This window comes from Fistularia commersonii, unplaced genomic scaffold, assembly GCF_037954325.1.
Source record: "Fistularia commersonii isolate RoL2024-O1a breed Wild unplaced genomic scaffold, RoL_Fcom_v1.0 HiC_scaffold_39, whole genome shotgun sequence".
In the NCBI taxonomy this organism is placed as follows: Eukaryota; Metazoa; Chordata; class Actinopteri; order Syngnathiformes; family Fistulariidae; genus Fistularia; species Fistularia commersonii.
In genome coordinates this window covers 175,001-182,500 of record NW_028233997.1, presented here as the reverse complement: position 1 = coordinate 182,500, position 7,500 = coordinate 175,001, and positions in this window count along the sequence as shown.

The following is a 7,500-nucleotide window of genomic DNA, read 5'->3' as shown; positions in this document are numbered from 1 at the left end:
TCGTCTATACAAGATGTAGTCTACCTGCGTGCTCCTACCTCCGCTCTTATAAGTTACCCTATGTTCCTGTTTTTTCTGGAAAAAGGTATTCACTACACCCATTTCCATCCCTTTTGCAAAATCTACCACCATCTGTCCCTCTGCATTCCTATCCTGGATACCATATCTGCCCATCACTTCTTCATCCCCTCTATTGCCTTCACCAACATGTCCATTGAAGTCTGCACCAATTACCACTCTCTCATTTCTGGGAATATTCTGCATCACTTCATCCAACTCATTCCAGAACTTCTCCTTCTCTTCAGGTTCACATCCCACCTGTGGCGCATAGCCACTAACAACACTGAGCATCACACCTTCAATTTCCAATTTCAGACTCATAAGTCTATCTGACATTCTTTTCACCTCTAGGACGTTCCTTACAAACTCCTCCTTCAAGATGACTCCTACTCCATTTCTCTTCTTGTCAGCACCATAATAGTATAACTTAAAGCCTGCTCCTAAGCTTCTAGCCTTACTACCCTTCCACCTGGTCTCCTGGACACACAGTATATCCAGCTTCCTTCTCTGCATCGTGTCCATCAACTCTCTACCTTTTCCTGTCATAGTCCCAATATTCAAAGTCCCTACTCTCAGTCCCAGGCTCTTTCCTTTCCTCCTCTCTCTCTGCTTCCGAACACGCACTCCTCCTCTTCTTCTTCTTCTTTTTCTTCGACCCACAGTAGCCCGATTTCCATTAGTACCCTGTAGGTCATCAGTACCAATGGCGGTCGTTGTTAACCCGGTCCGCGACCCATCCGGTATGGTATAGTTATGGTTGACTCGCATGTTTGGTTTTGGCAAACGTTTTACGCCGGATGCCCCTCCTGACGCAACCCTCTGCATTTATCCGGGCTTGGGACCGGCACAGGGAGACACTGCTCCGTGCCCCCCCCCCCCCCCCCCCCCAAAGGCAGGCTTGGAGAGACACGGGCCAGTGCCGCCCTGAGGCTGCATTACCCTCTCTTTCTTACATTTATTATAAAAATATGCTTATCTTCCTTTTAGCTCATCACACATGTCTTTATGATTTTCAGTCCATGCCTCAGCCGGCCTGAAGCTCCACTGATGCGCATGTGCGGATGCCTCTATCTAGCGGACATAAAATAAAGACAATCATTCAAATGTGAATGAGTCGGCGTGATGCTCCGGGATGTGTGGAGCTCAGGGAGCTCCACGAGTGAGGGAGTTAAGTTAGGGCGGGGGTGCAAGTAGGCTCTAGGATTCCCCGAGTCGGGGCGAGCGATGGGTTTAGAGGCGTATCGCATTGAAGATAATGGCCGCATATCCTTCTTGGACTTTTCTAAAGCCTTTGACTCGGTCGAACATCCATTTATCATAGCAACGCTCGAACATTTTGGATTTGGTTAAATATTCAGGAATGTGATCCGTGGGCTCTATGAGAATATTCATAGCTGTGTCACCCTGCCAAGCGGCACCACTCCGAGCTTCCATGTTGATGTGGGAATCCCCCAAGGTTGCCCCATCTCACCCTATTTATTTATAATTGCTACCGAAATGCTAGCCGTTTATGTTGAAAAGAGCAACGATATCCAAAAGTTAGACGTGCTGGGGACTGAAATTGTTATTAGCCTGCTGGCAGATGACACAACCTTAGTTTTGAAAAATGAACATCAAGTCCCAATAAGTGCCGAAAACAACCAAAACATTCTCCAAGGCTTCAGGATTGTCATTAAACTTAAAGAAATGCAAACTTCTTGCGCTGCATGACTCGCCACTAAAGGAAATCAGCGATGTTTCCATGAAATCAGAAATAAAATACTTGAGCATTTTCCTATCCAAGGACCAAACGTTAAATCAATCCAGGAACATTGAATCTAAACTGAATCAAAGTAAAGCTTAATTCTAATATATGGCTCCAGAGAGATTTATCAATATTAGGCCGGATATATTTGACTAAAATGGATGTGTTTATCCAGATGTATATACCCAGCGTATTCCAATGCTGCTCCAAATCAACTCGTAAAATCTGTTAACCAAATCAATTTCAACTTTATCTGGAGGAACAGACCACACCATCTAAGAAAAATCACATATGGTGAAAGAAACAAGTGAAGGAGGGCTGAAAGTGATAGAGTCGGACTGCTTGAATGGGACATTGAAGGTGAACTGGTTGAAATCCTGGATCAAACCTCATCGTTCTTTCTGGTATTGTACTCCAAACTACTTATTCAACAAAGTCGGCGGCCTGAGTCTTCTGCTTATCTCTGACTTGGATATCAACAAGATTCCTGTCAAATGTTCAGAGTTCCATAAACAAATATTATTATACTGGAAAATGATATACGTACACAATTTCTCACCACACAGTATAATAGTTTGGAACAATCGATATGTACTGCAAGGCAACAAACCTCTGTTTTACAAGGAATGCTTTGAGAAAGGTATATGGTCGATAATTGACTTGATGGATGACACTGGCAGTCCTCTGGACAATGAGCAGTTCTGTACTACACACAGATTCAAGCCTCCCATATTAGAGTTGCTAAAGTTACGAAACGCACTGCCTCGACAATTTGTATTCCTGACCAAAAATATAATGACGCACCGAACCGTACAACCACAGTTACCCCGACTATCACTCCAGGGAATCTCAATTGTGGACAAAAAGCGCGGCAACTCCTTTATTAGGAAATGTTTCACAGGAAACTTATTCCCTGGACGTCAAAAAAAAAAAAAAGGATATTTTAAATAAATTTGATGAGGAATCGATTGCCACGCTGCGAACCATGTATCTGACTCTACCCATACCCCCAAGGCAAAAGAGACCCACTTCAAAATTATGACTGACATCTACCCATCTAAGGAATTATCGAGGGTACGCTTTAATTTTGAAGATAATATTTGTACATTTTGTGAAGACAACATTGAAACCACTGACCATATATTTTTTCTCCTTCTCATTCCATCGTCACCAGTTTCCTTCTCAAAAGATGATATAACATTCTGTTTACTTATAAGCAACATAACAGATGAACTCTGTGTCAATGTTCTTTTAGGCCTGGCCAAGTTCTTCATTCACAAGAACAGAATGCAAAAATGCTCCCCAAATTTTAATGTCTTCATAAACGATTTTGAAATATAAAAAAAAAAAAAAAAAATCCTTAAAACTTATGGAAAAATCCAAAAACTAAAAAATATAGTTACCCATGTCCGAGGTTCCTTTTTTTTTTGGTAAAAAAAAAAAACAAAAAAAAAAAAACAACTTGATTACATGTTACATTCCCCTTGCAATTTTTTTTTTTTTTTTTCGTTTTAATTTCTTATTTGTCTATCTATTGATTTAATTACTTCCTTTTAATTTCTTTTTTTGTCTCGCACTGTAAATTTCTCACAAACCTGTAACACTATTAACTTCTCATTACATACAGAACAAATGTCCTGATGTCCGTTGCTTCCTCATCCCTGGTTGTTTCATTGACATTCAGTTCTACCTTGCTATGTTTATTTGTACATTTGTATATTTGGGTGTACTATTTATGTTCAATTAAAAACAGTTTGATGTCTGAGATTCCTTGTGAACCGCCAACTTAATTACATGTTATATTCCCCTCACAATTTTTTTTTTTCGTTTTTAATTTTATTTTTCTATCTATTTATTTAATTATATCCTTCTAATTTTCTTTTTTTGTCTAGCATTAAAAATTTCTCGCAAACCGTTAACACTATTAACTTCTGATTACTTACACCACGAATGCGCTTATGCCCCCCCACCCATCCCGCTTTTTCCGTACGGAGGCAGACACTGAGATCGAAAGCAAATGGGTGTCATTGAAATGCAGTAACAGGGTGATAACAGCCGTGTTCGAAGTGTGTAGGGGCTTATAGGAGAGCAGAAGCACGTCACGCAATTCACCTGAGTTCGGAGGATCGGGAGTACCAGGGCCCATAGCGGAGAAGCGGAAGAGCGGAGTTATGTGTCTCTTCTCAAAGGCGGGGAAGCTGGGGGGCAGCAGGACCCCTTAGACCGGCTAAGGTGAGCCTACTCCGGACAGAGATCACCCGGAGTTATGACTGGAGCTCCCGGACCTCTGGGCACACACATATGTGAATGACTGGATGAGCTAATGTTGGTTTGGTTGTGGATACGTTTCGGCCAATGCTATCAGCACAGCGATGATGAGTTCAGGTGTGTCTGTGTGTGTTTGTGTGTTTGTGTGTGTGTGTGTGTGTGTGTGTGTGTGTGTGCGTGTGTTTGTGTGTGTGTGAGAGTTTGTTTTTGTGGGTTGGGGGGGGTTCCCGCGGACACGGAGTACCAGGGCCTGGAGCGGATGAGGTGAGGAGCGGAGGAGAGCAGAAGCCCGGACCGTGATTCGCTTGTGTCCAGCGGCTCGGGAGTTCCAGGGCCCGAAACGGAGGAGCGGAGGAGCGGAGGAGCGGAGGAGCGGAGGAGCGGAGGAGCGGAGGACAGCAAAACCCCTTTCTGCAATTCGCCTGAGTCCGGCGGATCGGTAGTACCTGGTTCCGCAGCGGATGAGCGGAGGAGTGGAGGAGATGTTTCTCTTCTCAGAGGCGGCGAGGGGGGGGGGGGCAGGACCCCTTACCCTTATCCCCCCCGGACGTTTGAGTGGAGCTCCCGGACCTCCGGGCACGCACATGCGAATGACTGGATCACAGGGAGTGCCAGGGCCTGGAGCGGATGAGCAGAGGAGAGGCGGAGGGCAGAAGCCCGGCCCTGTTCAAGAGTTCCAGGGTCCAAAGCGGGGGAGCGAAGAAGCGGAGGAGGGGAGGAGAGCAGAAGAGCAAAAAACTGGCCCGGAATTCACCGAAGTCCCGCGGATCGGGAGTTCCAGGGCCCGGAGCGGAAGAGCGGAGGAGCGGAGGAGAGGAGGAGCGGAGCAAAGCTAAGCCCGTCTTAACAACAAGGAAATTACAGATGAGGCTATAATTTCTAATGAAAACTTTAAATTCTATAGCCACGTATACACTTCGACATTGTCAAAAAGCGATTGTGACTCCTTTCCATTAAATATTCCTCAATATATCCCAAAAATAAACAACAAACAATATATGTTTGTTTATATATGTTTATATATAAACAACAAAAAATATACAGTTTGATGTCTGAGATTCCTTGTGAATCGCCAACTTAATTACATGTCGTATTCCCCTTGCATTTTTTTTTTTTGGTTTTAATTTCATTTGTCTATCTATTTATCTAATTATTTCCTTTTAATTTCGTTTTTTGTCTAGCACTGTAAATTTCTCACAAACCTGTAACACTATTAACTTCTCATTACATACAGAACAAATGTCCTCATGTCCGTTGCTTCCTCATGCCTGGTTGTTTCATTGACATTCAGTTCTACCTTGCTATGTTTATTTGTACATTTGTATATTTGGGTGTACTATTTATGTTCAATTAAAAACAGTTTGATGTCTGAGATTCCCTGTGAACCGCCAACTTAATTACATGTTATATTCCCCTCACAATTTTTTTTTTTTCGTTTTTAATTTTATTTTTCTATCTATTTATTTAATTATATCCTTTTAATTTTCTTTTTTTGTCTAGCATTAAAAATTTCTCGCAAACCGTTAACACTATTAACTTCTGATTACTTACAGCACGAATGCGCTTATGCCCCCCCACCCCCCACCCCCCCGCTTTTTCCGTACGGTGGCAGACACTGAGATCGAAAGCAAATGGGTGTCATTGAAATGCAGTAACAGGGTGATAACAGCCGTGTTCGAAGTGTGTAGGGGCTTATAGTAGAGCAGAAGCACGTCACGCAATTCACCTGAGTTCGGAGGATCGGGAGTACCAGGGCCCATAGCGGAGAAGCGGAAGAGCGGAGTTATGTGTCTCTTCTCAAAGGCCGGGAAGCTGGGGGGCAGCAGGACCCCTTAGAGCGGCTAATGTGAGCCTTCTCCGGACATAGATCACCCGGACTTATGACTGGAGCTCCCGGACCTCTGGGCACACACATATGTGAATGAGTGGATGAGCTAATGTTGGTTTGGTTGTGGAAACGTTTCGGCCAATGCTATTAGCACAGCTATGATGAGTTCAGGTGTGTCTGTGTGTGTTTGTGTGTTTGTGTGTGTGTGTGTGTGTGTGTGTGTGCGTGTGTTTGTGTGTGTGTGAGAGTTTGTTTTTGTGGGTTGGGGGGGGTTCCCGCGGACACGGAGTACCAGGGCCTGGAGCGGATGAGGTGAGGAGCGGAGGAGAGCAGAAGCCCGGACCGTGATTCGCTTGTGTCCAGCGGTTCGGGAGTTCCAGGGCCCGAAACGGAGGAGCGGAGGAGCGGAGGACGGCAAAACCCCTTTCTGCAATTCGCCTGAGTCCGGCGGATCGGTAATACCTGGTTCCGCAGCGGAGGAGCGGAGGAGTGGAGGAGATGTTTCTCTTCTCAGAGGCGGCGAGGAGGGGGGGAGAGGGACAGGACCCCTTACCCTTACCCCCCCCGGACGTTTGAGTGGAGCTCCCGGACCTCCGGGCACGCACATGCGAATGACTGGATCACAGGGAGTGCCAGGGCCTGGAGCGGATGAGCAGAGGAGAGGCGGAGGGCAGAAGCCCGGCCCTGTTCAAGAGTTCCAGGGTCCAAAGCGGGGGAGCGAAGAAGCGGAGGAGGGGAGGAGAGCAGAAGAGCAAAAAAACTGGCCCGGAATTCACCGAAGTCCCGCGGATCGGGAGTTCCAGGGCCCGGAGCGGAAGAGCGGAGGAGAGGAGGAGCGGAGCAAAGCGGAAGCCCGTCTTAACAACAAGGAAATTACAGATGAGGCTATCATTTCCAATGAAAACTTTAAATTCTATAGCCACCTATACACTTCGACATTGTCAAAAAGCGATTGTGACTCCTTTCCATTAAATATTCCTCAATATATCCCAAAAATAAACAACAAACAATATATGTTTGTTTATATATGTTTATATATAAACAACAAAAAATATACAGTTTGATGTCTGAGATTCCTTGTGAATCGCCAACTTAATTACATGTCGTATTCCCCTTGCATTTTTTTTTTTCGGTTTTAATTTCATTGGTCTATCTATTTATTTAATTATTTCCTTTTAATTTCTTTTTTTGTCTAGCAATGTAAATTTCTCACAAACCGTTAACACTATTAACTTCTGATTACATACAGAACGAATGTCCTTATGTCCTTTTCTTCTTCATGCCTGGTTGTTTCATTGACATTCAGTTCTACCTTGCCATGTTTATTTGTACATTTGCGTGTACTATTTATGTTCAATTAAAAAAAAAAAAAAAAAAAGAATGAGAGGCTGAGAAAATCTCCATGTCTCTCTCTCTCCCCCCTTAATGCCCCCCCGCTTTTTCCGTACGTTGGCAGACAATGAGATCAAAAGCAAATGGGTGTCATCGTAATGCAGTAACAGGGTGATAAAGGCCATGTTAGAAGTGTGTATGGGCTTATTTTACAGGCTTTCCCCTGGTACTCCATGGATTACCAGGGGCGTTTCTGCCGTGAAGCTGA